This window comes from Falco punctatus, assembly GCF_963210335.1.
Source record: "Falco punctatus genome assembly, chromosome: Z".
Lineage (NCBI taxonomy): Eukaryota > Metazoa > Chordata > Aves > Falconiformes > Falconidae > Falco > Falco punctatus.
In genome coordinates this window covers 80408574-80424732 of record NC_137586.1, presented here as the reverse complement: position 1 = coordinate 80424732, position 16159 = coordinate 80408574, and the positions used below count along the sequence as shown (strand labels likewise).

General features: G+C 42.2%; 1 long non-coding RNA gene across 1 annotated transcript in view; it reads left to right on the top strand.

Moving 5' to 3' along the window:
• The window catches only part of LOC308056326, a 102891-nt gene that overhangs the window by 51898 nt on the left and 34834 nt on the right, over positions 1 to 16159 (top strand). Inside the window, exon 2 of the long non-coding RNA XR_013924784.1 lies at positions 1 to 16159. This exon is cut by the window's left edge and continues 16715 nt beyond it; it is cut by the window's right edge and continues 34834 nt beyond it. This is a non-coding gene — a long non-coding RNA (uncharacterized lncRNA).

Here is a 16159-nt window from a genome sequence, read left to right as displayed (position 1 = left end):
GGTGAGTTCTACACCTTTCAGACAATTAATCTTTTTCCCACAGTGACATCACCGATTATTGACACAATTTAAAAATTATCTTAAAGCACTGATTACGTGCTTGCAGGTGCATACACGGAAGCAAAGGATGGGGCTTGTCGCTGGTGCAGGTGGTGCCGATCCTGGTCCTGAGCAGCAGAGGATCCTTCATCCCCCCTGCTGTTCGGGCATTCCGGGCAGGCGCTGCCTGCACCCGGTGCTCTGTGGACGCTGTGTAGCTGCAGTAGCGCAGCGCTGAGCCTGAGCAAACACGTCCTGCCGTCTCAGCAAGGCTTATTAGCTTGGGCTGCGTGCCTGCTAACTGCAGCTACATGGGTCCTGGTCCCAGGCCAGTTTGCGTCTGGCTGGCTCAGAGCACAGGAAGAGCAAACTCGCGTCTGCTCGCGAAATATCTTGTGGATGTTCGATCTCTCAGTTCAGCGGGGGAAAAGCTAAGCGTAACAGCTGGGGCCTCACGCAGCGCCCTCAAAATCAGAGAAGGATCTGACCCTGTGGACATAGAAAGAAAAGGAAACCAGGGAAATAGGTATGTATCCTGGAGAAATTTGGCTTTCAGGGGATGCTGCAAACTTGCTTAACCCTTCCATTATCTGAGTGCTTCGCTGCATCCCCCTGTCCTTCCTTCCATATCTGGGAGCCTATGTTACACTCATATTGCACTCCCACTAAATGCCAAGTTGCTGCAAGTCGAACAGCTCTGGCACTTACACCCACATACACCTGTTTCCTGACCGACAGATACACGACGTGTAACTTACACCATTCCTAACTCATGATTGAATTAAGTTGTGTTTTCTATTTATTTATTAATTTTTTTAAGTACTCCAGGGTCAACATAAACGCATGTACTCCCCCATTCCGGCCTCACTCCGTTTAACCCCCCTTTGCTGCCGGCTAGAGGTGAAATGGCTGGGTTTGCAGAGTCTCACAGGGACGACAAGACAGATTGTCGTGGTTTAAGCGGGACGCAGACACTGCTGCTGTGGTTTAACGGTGGGAGATGTACCGTTCATGGTTCATGAACGTATAACATGGTTCAATACGTACAACACGAGACTGGAAAGCAGTGCTGGTGTTTCCATACACCTGTGTGCAAGTGGGGAACTAGGCTGGCCAGTTCAGACATGTGCAAATGAAAGTTGGCAGGATTGAAAAAACATGGGAATTGGTTGCTGTAACCATATAGAGGAGTGAGTGTGAAAAAATGCAGTTCCAGGAACATCTCCTGAAGCAGGACAAAGTATGGGACAGGCTTGGACAAAACAGAAGTTGTGGCAAGAAGGTGGGAAAAGAATAATCTTAAAATGTCAAATCCAAGAGTTTGTTTTATATAGTTTATATACAGCAAACAGCCTTACTGTTTTGTCTGTTTTGTGTCTTACCATGCTTACAATTTTCCATTCATATGAGCATAATGTTTCTGGAATGGATTGGTGCAATCTATTTAAAATAATTTTCCAATCAAGCTATATCCTAGAGATGGAAGTTAGGTCTATATTTAAAGAAAAGGATTTGATATTCATCAGTGCATAAAAAATAGTAGTTCCTGAAATATATTTTAAACTGAATTGATAAACTTCACCTTTCAGACCCAGTTGAACAGCCATGAAAATGGATATTTAGCTTTAATTTTTTTCTGCATAATACCATGTGAACTCTGTATATAGCAATACTCACAGGTTAATACACAAATATACATACACATCTAGTTGCGGGTGTGTAAGTCTAGTGCAGGTCATCACAGATTGCATGCTGCAATGGCTTTTACTGTTTCACCTGTCTTGTTTCTGAAGGGCTTTTAATTGCCTCTTACATTTCTTCTGAATGGAGAAGAGTTATCATGGTCATCAAAGTGAGTGAGATTCACCTAATCCCAAAACATTTTTTTTAAATTTTTTTTTGTTGTTTTTGTTTTTTTTTGTTTTTAAGTGAGAGACAGAAATGCTGCCTCAGTAGAAAGAAATCTTGGTAAACAGAGAGGTCAGATCCCTAGGTGTGCCTGAGCCAGCTACAAAACATCAAGCGGAAATATGGGAAGTTCTTCACTCCCTTCACAAATCTGGTTACAGCCCAGGGGGTGAGCCTGGCCTCCAGAGCAGAGCAACCTCAGCATTTCCCTGGTTTATGGGAGCTGAGCAACCACCTAACTGTTGCTCTGTTTGAATCGTGTAAGCATGCCATATTTCAGATGTGGCTACTCTCCTACAGATATGTTTACTGCATCTCATTCGCAGTGCACTGCAGAAGTAGGAGGGATGGATCTGGCTATACCAGCTCCACACCTTAAGTGTGTTCTTCACATGGTTGTAACTCCCCTTCAGGCTGATCGTATCTACTGGTCCCTTGTTTGCTGGCCCTAAACTGCCTTTAAGCTTGATGCCACCTCAATATATGCACAAAAGCTGATTTCAGCTCAGACTGTCTAGGTTTCCCTCTATGGTCAATGTTCTTTTCTGTGACAATGAGCACCCAACACAATCACCCCTGGAGGAGACATTCTCTCTCTTCACTGCCTGGTGAGAAACAGGCCTCCTCCAGGCTAAAGTTATCCTTTGTGAATATCCTTTGAAGATGTTGATGCCAATCAGGTAAATGTAAGGGGCATCTTGGATAATTATACTTGTTATCACTTTCAGAAAAAAAAAAAGTATCAAAACTGGAAAGCTATTTTACTTTATTTTGTGCAAGGATCTCTCAAGAAAATAGTGATTCAGCTCCTTAGCCCTTTGAAAGAGAATACTGGCAGACTAAAATTAAATGCAAAAATAAATACACAGATTGGATCTGAAAAAAAAGATTTTTTATAAACTCCATGAAAATACTAACATGGTTCATAAAAAAAAAGATGTGAGGCCGTAGCGACTGTTTGCATAAGCCCATGTGATGAACGATATCTGCTTGTACTGGAGTTACATGCTATAATCTTGCTAGATCATGCACTGAGTTGTAAAGAGAGGTACAAACGTGCTGATATGGCCCTGAGCTAGGAAGGCTTGCTTAGACACAGCCTAAGCTTTGCTGCCTGTAAGCACCATGTGGTGGTGGTCGCCCAGCTCTTGGCTTATTTGAAGCCCGAGCAGACCTGAGCAGACCTCATGTGCAGCTGTCTGGAGTGCACAGTGCAAAGAAAAGCGGTGCCAGGTCGGCAGCACTTCTCAGCACGCACAGACAACCCTCAGGCATCATGGTTTCCTTCTTTCTGGAAAAAGCTGTCACTGAAGATGCACTTTTGAAGGGAGGTTCAATAGCTCCCTTGTTCTGCCTGCAGCTGGGCAATAGGGGAGCTGGAAATGATGGGAATAAAATCAATAGTCATGGAAGCAATTTGCAGACCTATGAGTGTTATGGAATTCATGTTTATGACCGGGTCCTTATGTTGGGATTGTCTGCTCATGCTTCATGGTAAGTGCATTGAGGCTCTTCTTGCCCAGAATGTAGGATGATGGCAACAAACAAGGGGCTGCAGAAACCCCAGCACATGAAGCAGAAACGGAATATCTTGGTAGTATATATTTAGAGGTTGTTTAATAAATTATAAATTACAAATGTTTTAAAGAAATTACAAATTACCTCTCCTGCTGCTGGTTTTGCTGTTACAATTTCTGTTGGGTTTGGTTCAATTATACTTGGCATGGCAAACTTTACAAGTGTTTCCAATGTGTAAAAACACATGGACCCTTTGGATATCTTTCAGCAATAGGTTTCCATTGAGGACAGCACTATACGATCTGTTTGGGGTTTAGTTCCTACAGAACATTAACATTGCCCCGCTCCAGGTCAAATATATTCACCATTACTTCCATGCTGGTAATAAACTTATCCCTGACATTATGCATTAACCCTCTTCCATCCTGCAATCTGACCCACCACAATTCAAGTCCTATCCTGTTATGAAAAAGGAGAAACAGACAGAATTTTTTCAAAATCTTGGCTATTACTGGTTGCTCTGGCTACAACTTCGTTGTCTGTCAGAGATCGGACAACCTAATTGGCAGCACCAATGTGACAGGCAAGTTTGCCAGAGGAGAAATACAGCAAAACTCACTATTCTCAGAATGTTAATGGTCACCTTTTCAAAATTTTTCAAACTGGTCTTTTTACCCAACATTGTCTTATTACTGTATGCTCTGATATTTCTGTTTGATGAAGGCTATTTTCTCCTGTACTGTTGTTTACATACTCAGGAATCTCTCTTTTTTACGGTTAGGTATAGTGTGTTTTTTTGACACCCCACCCCCCCCACCCCACCCCCACCCCCCGCACGTTACTCCAATACTACAGTCAGGCTCTTACATTGGCTCTGTCAGGAGAACTGATACAAAGGCTTATTTGCCAGAGTGTTTCCTGATTTGAAGCCCCTTCCATGTAGAAGGTGAAACTTCCAAATATAGTCCTGCTGGTGCGGGGATCAGGGAGAGCAGGCTTCCCTGAAACGGGAAAAAATGTCTTGTGGCTTCAGCCTCAGGTGCTGAGAGCATTCATACCATGTACAATCAAATGAGAGGCAACAGCAGCTAAGATACGCACGTCTTAAGGAAAACATGTGTGCCTTTCAAGAAAAGAAAAAAAAGAAGAAATCTAGTAAAATAGCATCAGAACAAATTAGATTTATCACACCTATGCAAACATCTGTAGCCAATTCTGTGTAAGGATGTGACGCACAATATTCTTTTGTGAATTGGGGATTTTTTATTCATGTATTAGTTTTGGGCAACAAAAGGAGAATGACTAAGAATTATTCAGGGAAGACTGGGACTTGTGTTTATCCTGCAGAATAGGAAGAAGCTAATAATATTCTCTAAACTAATATACAGTGTTAAATCAGAGCATATCAGACCATCTTCTAGAATTTAAGTCTCAGTGAAATAATTACATCATCCTTTTTCCCAAGCAGGCAACCTAGACAGAAGAAGTTGATTAGACTGCTCTCTAGTCAGACAATGAAACAGTGGCACAGCAGGAATATAGCTCTGTAGTCTTAAGATCCATGTACATACTCTGGTAATTGGATCAAACTCCATGAAAAACACCCAGAAAATGAAACAGAAGTAAGTTAGGTCTTAACTCCGTGCATGTCTGTCAGCTGTATAACTCTCAAGTGCACTCCTTGAAATTAGCCTTTTAATTTTGTTGTTAGTTGTAGCATTTTAATTCTTCCCTTCTTGCGCTCTCTGAGCATCCCTGCTCTGCTCGAACGGATCTTTAGGCAAAACAAAACGAGAACAATCTTATAAACCATTTAAGCCAGCCAAAACATGGAGAGAACAACAGAAAGCATTCCAAGATCCATTTGTACTAGACCCTTCTTGTTTCACATCTGAGATTGTGCTTAGCCCAGACAGCTTTGCAGCAGTTCTAGTTCACTCTCTCTGCACCTGAAAAATGTCACCAGGGCTCCTCTCTCCCCCAACATGTCCCTGTGATCCACAGGCATCTCCATGAGCTTACAGAAAGGAAATCCATCCGCATTAAAGAATACACAGAATAGATCCTCTTTGCGGTGCCTTTTCTTCTTGTGTTCTTTCTTTTTTTTTATTTTCTTTCTTCCCCCCCCCCCCCCCCTTATTTTTTTGTTTTGTTTTGTTGTGTTGTGTTGTTGGTTTTTTTTTAACAAGAAAATGCTATTGCCAGCAAAAGTATTTCCCTCACTTGCACAGCTGCCACACAACCTGGCAGTCCTCTCATTCTCTTCTTTCATATTAAGATTCTTTTGAATCTGAAGTGATGGAAAAGCACCTTTATACCAGAGGTTTGACACTCCATGAAATTGAACCCCAGCAGCAGGTCATTCATTCACTGTGTAAAACCAGCCTTTATAGGGTGTGCTGCCGAATCCTCTGCTTTTAAATGACCTTACAGATCACTGTGCCTTCACTGGCTCTGGTGCGGCTATCCAAAAACATGACATTCTGAAGGAAAAATGACGTTTTGAAAAATGGTGTCTTCCCTCCCCGACCCGTCCGCCCCGCAACCTTTTCCAGCTGTATAGCAAAAATGTTTTCTGTTCAGAAACAGAGAGGAAACTGTGGAAAAAACCCATACTTTTGTTACCACTCTCTGTCTAGACATAGACCAAATTGAAGATAATAGATAATCATTTAAGAGTTGACATAGACTTAGCAATTTGGTGGCCTGAGAAGCATGTGTGTTTGCACTATCACTTAGGACAAGCCGTGTACATTTTGCTGACTGCTACATACAATTCTTTGTTTAAGGATGATAAAGCACGGGCTCAATCCATACGTGAACAAGTACAGGGCCATAAAAGCAGAATGAAAGTAATTGATCCCCATTCAGGAGGCATTTCACAAATTACACACTGTCCAACTCTGGGAAAGGCAGTTTGATGACCTACCCCTTGACCTGATTGCATGAATATGGAAAAAAAAAAAAAGGGGAAAAAAAAAGATGAGGGCTGTTATTACAAAACCATATAAAGCCAAGGGCCAGATCTGCAAAGGGGAGTCAGGTAGCACAGTGCTTAGTGCTGTAGCACCTTCCCTCATGGGTCTAGATACTTTGTGGAGTTTCTAATCTCCAAATTAAAAGCCCATCCAAATTAAAAGCCCAGGGTGAAAAGTCAGTGGTTTGGGTTGTTGGGGGGGGGTTGTGGTTGTGTTTTTTTGTTTTTCTTTTTTTTTCTTTCTTTTTTTTTTTTTTTTTTAATAAGGGCAGAAAAAGCAGAAGGTCATGATGCCTTTGCTGGCCAGTGGACGCAGGATGTGGAAGACCTCATTTCAGTTTCCTGCACTGTCTAAACCACATCTTCTCTTCCACCCCCAGAAAACCCTCCCTCACCACCAACATGGTTTTCTAACCACTGGGAAACTGCCCAAGATGTTAAGGGCACCATCTCCTCTTCCGACTGTGAATAGCGTGGAGTTCAGGCTAGGAGATGAAATTTAAGCATAAGTGAAAACAAGACTTGTTTGGGAAAAGTAATTGGGGAAAAATGTAGGCAGTGAGCTCCTTGCCCTTTTCATTCCCACCACATCTGCAGATAAGCAGGGAAGTAGCGCTCACTTGCTCTGATGGGACTTTACTTACAAAAACACGGGCGTGAGAAGACTTTAAAGACCTCTGGAGTGGCAAAACGTTACCTAGTTCTGAGGATTTGAAATGTGAATGGAAATTGGAAAATTGAATACTGCATTGACCTCTGAAGCCCCCAGCATAAGAAGGACATGGACCTGTTGGAGCGAGTCCAGAGGAGGGACACGAAGATGACCAGAGGGCTGGAGCCCCTCTCCTGTGCAGACAGGCTGAGAGAGTTGGGGTGGTTCAGCCTGGAGAAGAGAAGGCTCCAGGGAGACCTTACAGCACCTGCCAGCACCTAAAGGTGAGGCACCTAAAGGGAAGCTGGAGAGGGACTTTTTACAAGAGCAGGTGGTAGTAGGACGAGGGAGAACAGCTAGCATCTGAAAAAGAGTAGATTTAGTTTAGATGTAAGGAAGAAATTCTCCCCTGTGAGGGCGGCGAGGCGCTGGCCCAGGCTGCCCAGAGCAGCTGTGGGTGCCCCATCCCTGGCAGGGCTCAAGGCCAGGCTGGACGGGGCTGGGAGCAGCCTGGTCTAGTGAAAGGTGTCCCTGTCCAGGGCAGGGGGGTGGGAACTAAAGGGTCTTTAAGGTGCCTTCCAACCCAAACCATTCTATGATGAAATCGGTTGTAATCAGACATTTTGATCTCTCCACCCATATCTCCATAAACTGAGCAGCCAAATAACAGTGAAAGGCATTGCAGCCCTGGATAGATCCCTAGGCATTGCATCAGGTTTTTATCTTACTTGACCCCTGCAGAGAGCAGTGAATAAAGCTTTATTTTTGCAATAGATCCATAGAGGCATGCTTCTTTCTCCTAAATTCTTATTCTGAGTTTCTTCAAGTGCTATGGTGGGGCAGGGGAAAGAAGATTTCTTGGGAAACATCCACCAAAGGGGACAACAACTGGGCAGAACCATTATCATTCCCTTGTGTCTCACGGTCCCTGCAGCTGAAGAAGTGGGGTTGTCTCCAAGAACTTCACCACAACTTTTTTTTTTTTCTCGGTGTAATTAGGTATATTGATCTGCTTTTCAAGATGATTATAGAGCTAGTAAACATGGTATCTTGGGTGTAAAACAAAATACTTGCTCTAATAGAAGTCCCCTTCTAATTGCATTTCTACAATTTCTATGAATATGAGGCATTTCTCATTTATGCATCTTCGATGTTTCTTCCTTGATCTTTCACCTACCATTTTCTGCTACTCTCACCTGACCAACAGTCATGTGCTCTTTAGCCACGTCTTTCTGGGAAAGTCTTGATTAAGAGGTGGGCCTTACAATAAACTTTAAAGATGATTAGGCTTAGTGTTGTTGTGTTTGTTTAATGAAAGCTGTCAGAATTTCTGCTGTTTGATCCACACAACCATTTTTGAAAATGTTTTGCTGACTTAATGGCTGCTGAGCAGATGTCATCAGCAAATGGTAAGGCTTATTTCCTGGCCACCTTACTGAAAGTCACTTTCAACTTGCATCATTTGAGGTTGTTCACAGAGTAGTTAAGGTTGGAAGGGACCTCTGGAAATTGTCCAGTCCAACCCCCCATGTCCAGGACTGTGTCCAGGTGGCTTTTGAATGTCACCAAGGTCACACAACCTCTCTGAGCAGCCTCAGTCAGTGTTTGACAGCCCCCACAGTAATTTTTTTTTAATCTTAATTTGAAACAGAATTTCTTGTATTTTTAATTGTTCCCACTACCTCTTACCTTGTTACAGATTACCTCTAAGGCTATGGCTCAATGTTCTTTACTGTTCTATCAGGTATTTATATACTTTAGAAGATCTCCATGAGCATCGTCGTCTCCAAGCTGAACAGTTCCGTCTCTCTCAGCCTCTCGGTATATATCAGATGCTCCAGTCCCTTTGTCATCTTTGTGGCCCTGTACTGGACTCTATTCAAGAAGCCTGTATCTTTCTCTACAGGGGAGCCCAGAAGCGGATCCAACACTCCAGATGTGTCTCACAAGTTTTGAGTATAGTTGAATCACCTTCCTTGACCTGCTGGTAACACTCTGTCTAATGCAGCCCAGGAATCTGTTGGCTTCTTCTGCTGCAAAGGCACATTGCTGGCTCACGGTCATCTTGGTGCCCCCTAGGATGTCCAAGGCTGTCTCCACATGGTGGCTTTCCAGCCTACTTGCACCCAGTGTGCATGAAGTTGTTTCCCCCCAGGTGGAGGGCTTTGAACTTCCTCTTGTGGAACTTCTTGAGATACTTCAGCCTGTCCAGGTTCTTCTGAATGACAAGACACCCATCTGGTGTATCAGCCACTCCTCTTAGTTCTGTATAGTCTGCCAACTTGCTGAGGGTGCACCCTGTTCTATCAATGAAGATGTTAAAGTGCAAGAGTCCTGGATCCAGCATCAGTGTCTGGGGCTCATCACTGACAGCTCTTCTGCAGCTGGACTTTGTGCTGCTCTTCCCAACCCTTTGAGCCCAGCAGCTTAGCCAGTTCCCAATCCACCTCACTGTCCACTTATTTCAACTGTGCTTCATCACTTTTTCAGTGAGGAAGCTGTAAGAGCGTGTCAAAAGCCTAACTGAAGATCAGCAACACCCTCTGCTCTCCCCCCCCCCCCCCCCGTTCTCCAAGCCAGGCATCTCATTGTAGAAGGCGATTGGATTGGTATTCACATACCTGTAGCCTGACTCACTTACCAGCCTTTTTCAACTGAAAAAAAAATAATCCTTCTGTGTTCTGAAAACAGCAGACAATCCAAGAAGTCAGAGAATGACTTCCTCTGGAAGCAAACTGACTGGAAGAAGATGGTCTGACTGGAGCGAGTGAAGGTTAAGGCAGAGCCACAGCACCCTCCCACCACAGTGGGAGGTGCAGGAGCACACCAGCAAAACCAGTCACACAGAGAGGCTGACAGCTCAGGAACAGCAGTATGCCTTTATTCCATGGCCACAAAGAAACCATCGTCCATCAGCGAACAACACAGCCTGTGTCTAAAACAGTCCAGAACTCTGGCTTCAAGAAGGCGCTTCTGGGACTGGAATGCCTGCAGACCTAATGGTTGGATACAGTGACAAAGTATCAGTGGCATCTCAATGATCGATGGAATTTCATCAGCAAGTTCTAAATTGCCGGTTTCTTATTTGAAAGTGATGACGGGTGGTGGAAGTCTTAGATTTTCTTTAGCAAAAGGATGAAAGATGTGGCATTTTAGATCTGCCTAATCACTTCCAGAACCCTTTTCTCTTTAGCTTAACTAATCTGTGTTATTGTTTAAGCCAAGATCACTGAATTCAAACTGCTGGAGATTTTTTTTTTTATTTGATTGCTGTTATTAGCAAAATAAAAGCATATCTGGTTGACAGAAATAATGAATAAAATTTGTAGAAGGTAGCTGATTAAGTAGTTCACATTTCAAAACTATTTTGAATCTTGATTTTTCAATATCTGTGACAATTGTCTGACTTCATTTTAGCACAGCATACTTGTGAAAGTTCCTTGCTGTTTGTGACATTCAGAGCAGCTTTGTGGCCAAAGCTGCTCCAGACTTTTTAAAATGTATTCTGTAAGATACTAATGACTGAGGTTGGTGTTGTGCTGATGAGATAAAGCAGGCATGCAGAACTAAGTGCAAAGGAGAAAAGATGTCTGGGAATTGATGATGTTTTCATTTTACATGAATAACAAAAGATGAGTTTAACATTTTTTATTTTAGGTCCCCATACTGATCCCCCCAAAATGATGACGTTGAATAAAGATGTAGGTTCCATTCCCCATTAGATTTTGTTGACTGGAACAAGAGATTTCACACTCTCCTATGAGACAAATGTTTTTCAAAACCCAAGGTACAGGATTTGCCTTGAAGGCTGGACTATGAATCAGTCGTGCCCTGTCTCTGGCGATGGCTGAAGGAAAGAAAAGCCTTCCACAATCCACCAACCTAACAATGTGCAGTTCAGAGGAGGTCGGGGTGAAAACTCTGCTGCTCCTTTTTAACCATTACTTTACACCTTGAAGAAAGAAGTTTCCTACACGTAATCTGGAGTGCTATTGATCCGAGTTACCCAATATTGTCTTCCCTCTGGCCTGTAGAGCACCGTTTACGTGGCAATAGTGAATTTTACATGCTGAAGTAGCGTGCATACAATGAAACACTGGGTATACAATTAGTGTAAAGCCAACCACTGACTTAGTTTGATGGAGCACTTCTGTAATGCCAGGAGAAGCCTAAGCCTTGTCTTCATTGCCAAAGAGTAAAACCTTGATAAATGTGGGAGAATTTGTATTTTTCACAGAGTTAGCATTTTATTGGCTAAATTATAATCCTAATCTGACAACATGGACGGATTAGCAAAATCAAGCCAGTAGTGCCAAAATGGATCTAGGTGGGATTTTAATTGAGGCGAGTAAATTAAAGAGGAAAATGCCTGTTTAGTCAGGGCTGGTGAAAGGAGCTCAAGCAACAGGTCTGCAGTGCTCCCAGCACCTGTGCTGCGGCGCTCCCCTTCTGCACAAAGACGGTATGCCATTTGCTCACACTGGAAAACAACAAACTTTCTGCAGCACTTTCACAGATGATTAATCACTGTTGTTAACAGGGGTGCTTCCAGCTGTATTTCCTATTGTTTTCCTTCCCTTAATTGTTTATCAGAAGCAGAAAGCTCCGGTATCAATGTGAACTTTAAAAGTTTGGAGTTCCACAGATTCTTGGTACCAACTGTCTGCTTTGTATAAAATGAAAAGTGTATTTTAAAAGTAGATTGAAATAAGGGCTGTGTTAACACCATCTTGCTTCTGTATGCTTCCTATTCATGTAGAGACAAAGGAGAATGGTTGCTTTAGTAAGTCTTTTTCCGTTTTTCACAGTGTTCATTCATTCTATGCTTCACCAGATGTGCTATGTTTCATTTCCAACCAGGTTCCCATCTGTCCAGAAGGCTGGAGTTTGAAGGATCTCATTATTGTGAGGATGGACTACTTCTTATTCTGGCCATTTTGACTAAAAGGTAAGAAAGGGTGAAAGTGGGAAGCAAAGTGGAAGTAAAAATACCCACCCAACCTCTTTTAAACATTTTAAAAGTGAACGTAGATGATTGTGAGCAATATTATAGGGAGACCTCAAACAATATATGAAATTAGGTGTTTGGTCTGAATTCAATGAAAGATAATGAAGGGTTTTGATATGATAATCCCATTAAATGATTATAGAGTGGGGGGTGTATGTGTGTGTGAGCTGTAAGGGGAGGAGGGGTGTTACAATAAGCTAGCCAGCCAGTTCTGCTCTCAGTAAAGTGTCAGATCGGCTGTTTTACTAAAGATAAATTTTTCATGTTCCAAATATTCTGAGAGAAAATAAACTATACTAATAGCAAGATGTGTAGTGATTTGCACATTATCCAAGCCATTGAGTTATTCCTGACTGTCCCTATTCTAGTTCTTGATTTGCAGGCCAGCTACGCTCTGCAGCTGGAGCAAATTATATCAACAGAAGTGCTGATGTGACCACAAGTTGACAAAAGGACATGATTTCTAGTAGCAGAAAAGCAACTAGATTTTATGAAATTGTATCTAATAATGTTGTTTAACTCATGGATCTTGCATCTGACGTCTACTTTTTATCCAGTCCTTTCAGCAGCCCTTTGTTAGCAGTCACTCAGAAGAGGAAATAAAATGTAGCCATTGAAATAAAAATTGCTCTACGCTTTTTAATAGCTCAGCTGCAAGCTCTATTGTTTTATTTAATGGATTGTATAACTGAAGTCTTTCCTCATGACTATACTCATTTGGCTTCCTAGTTTCCAAACTAAACTACAGTATCTCGGGGTTCCAAAGTAAAGGATTGAGAGGGAGAGAGATGAAAGGATAAAAGGGTCTTTATATGTGCAGAATGCAGACTGCTGGAAGCGATGTGGATCAGGAGTCAGAACAGTGACCAAGAGTCAAGAATTTCTACACTGCGTTTTCATTCCTGACATTGACTTGCTCTGTGCCATTGGTTATTAAACTCAGGCCCTCCAGCACTCCATTTACCGGTCTGCAAAGAGGTGTAACAATATCTACCTGATCCAAGGACGTGTAGTGAGTTTGGGTATTTGCACTTCAAGAGCCTTGTGTAAAGGAGAGTCACAGAAAAGCCACGTATTGTTCCATTAAATTCCTACATCACACAGGAAAAGTTCTCTCATCACCCAGTGTTTGTCCAGCTAAGCCAACGGTATCACACAGTTAAAGAAACAGGATGAAAAAGTAAAATAATGGCCAGACAAAGCATAGGATTACTGTTCTGTAGCCACTTAACTGTAGGTGCAGGAGACCTAAATTGCTCTTACAAGTCTCTCACTGCTCCATTGTGCAACTTTTCCCACACCTGTTTTTTTCCCTTGATGATTTCCTAGGGGAGTGTCATTTGCAACTGTACAGAGCCCAGCACCATGACTCTCAGCTCCACACAAGACAGCAATCCAATGGCAAGCAATATCAAGAATAATGTTGGACAAGGGGCAACGTGTGAAGAAGAAACTTACTTTCTGTGGCTGCATAAGCGGTCATCTGAGTGCAAAAATTCAGGGAGCTCTTGTAAGCCAAAAGGATTCTGCAGCACTGCTGAGAAGAGTGAAATCATTGCCACCGGTAGAATATACGATCCATTTTGACACAGAACTGAGAATGGCAAACATTCACCCAAGATTTGTAAAGTCATTTTCAGCCAAGTAACCCAAAGCAGCTTAGAAGTTAATTGACAGTTCGTACGGACTTCAAGTGGTGATGAAGTAATAAAACCAGAGAGAATCAGCCATCACTTCCAATATCTTCTGAATTGGCTTCAATTGTCTTAAAAGTCAAAGAATTTTGGGTTATCTCTGCGGCCTTTTGAGTCTGTTTTTCAGAGTGTGTCTTGCACATGCTCTTTAAAGAATTTGGGAAAAGCTTTCCTTTTGCTGTTGTCCCAGATGTACTTGTGCCTTGTAGGCATGTTCAGTGAAATGGAAAAAAAAAAAAAAGCCTTATTAAATCATCAAGTGCTAAGAAGGCTTTCAGCTGTGGAAGATACGCAATGTACACTGCAGTTGAAACAAATCATACAGTATAACCTGTTAAGGATGTAATTGAGATACATGTAATCATTAACCTTGGAACAGTCTGGGAATCAGTTAATGAATCAAATCAATACCCTCTCCACTGATCCATAATAATTTGAAAGAAATGAAAAATTTAACAGTTGCTGTATGGGAGGTTATCATGGGCTGCAATTAGCTAGCCTCTGGGAGATTATGTTACCTAGTTACCAGAGGGTAAGTGTAATTTCCGTAGATCTTTTGGAAAGATTGTTATAATGACAGGTGCCAGACAATGAAATGGGTCAGAAAGAGACTTTAGGCGCTGGCTGTAGCTAGGTCAGCTTTCTGTCCCTCCAAGCAGCACATCCTCCTCCTGACATTCTGCACTCCCAGCTGCCTGATGAAGACATTTCAATAGACTCTCAGCTGAGTGTATCTGTTATAAAAACTAATGGAATCTTCGTTTTATGTGCTGCTGCCTGTCTGCAGCTCACTGTTTTGTGCTTCTCCCAAGGTGTAAATGAAGGCTACGCTGTACGCTTAGAGGTGTGCAGTTTCCACAAAGAGAGCGAAGCTTTTAAATTTCTGGGTATGTGGAAAGACACACTGGCCAAAGGAATAAGTACAAATGAGAAACGAGATTCAAAAATACATGTGGAATATACGTGCCTAGATGGCAAATGTTAACGAGCCTATTTTATAACACTAAATAGGGTAGAGGAAGGAAAAAACTGTTGTTTGCCTCCACAGCATGTACTCAGTGATACCCGTGCACAGTAGGATAGTTAGTTAGCTACCACATGCAAAGCAGAAAGCAGATGGTATGGTTGATATAGATCACAGGAACGTGAGTATCTGTGAGTGTGCATGTCTTTGTATGTTCGTGTGTAAATCAGCAAGGAGTTTGACATTGACATACTCCATCAAGTCTAGTTTATAAGGAACAAGTAGTGCAACATTCTGTGCATCTGGCAACATAACTAGCTCTGTCAATCTGTGGATACTGCTGACATTGTACTATTAGCGTCACTTCCATCTGTTTTGTTTATATAGGGCTTGATTTACTTTCACCATGTGAATCGGTAGTGGGTAGAAATGTCCAAAAGTCTCTGGTTCCAATTAAATGTGCAGTGTATTGTGTTGCACAATATTATCAGAAAAGGGAGCGTTATTGCAAGGTTTATCACCTGTTTCTTAATGGGAAATATCAACGCACATTACAGAATACAGAGGCATGTAAGTAGAACATAAAAGACTGTTTCACTAAGGCAAATTAAGTCCTTGTTCATTTTTCTGTCTTCAGGGATAAGGAAATTGTGTTTGAGAGAGGAGGCTGTTCTGGTAATTCGTAGTCAGGTTAGTCCAACCTGTGTCAAATGCTTTCTCCTCCCTTTACCTCCTTTGTGCCACTCGTTGCTTTATATTATACTGTGGACATGTTCTCTCTGCCGGATCCTGCTGCCCACAGCCATGATTGGAGAATCTGGATCTCCTTTTCCTTGTCTCCTCCGCTGCTCCAAGTGCAAGCAGATAACAGGAGTGCTCTAGTTTAAGCAGAACTACCCTAGGTGTTCACTGCACCCGCCACTGACTTTAGCTACCTCTAAGGAAAATGAAATGTACTGTTTAGCGATACAAATAAGGACAAAAAATGATAACATGTTATACAACTGAAATCATGAGGCAGATTAAATGGGCGTATTATGATATTAATCAAGCTGGAATTTGAGCAGGGTAGATAACCTTCGTTATATGTCATAGGATCTCTTCTGCACAGGCATAGTCAGGTTTATACTTTTATAGCTCATATAAAGAAACAACCACAATCCTATTCAGGAGAACTAATTAATTACTTACTTGGAGGGCAGGCTGACATCTGCTGAGAAAAACCTATTCTCTGTGGTACCCGATCCTTGGTTAAGCAGCATCCTGTTCAATCCCATCTTCAGAATTCTACAATGTAACTTATTAGGAATTTTGCTATGTAACAAGGTATTTACTGGAAACCCTGCGATACAATCAATGCTCTTGATCTTGAAAAGATGGATTCAAAAGGAGCTGTTAT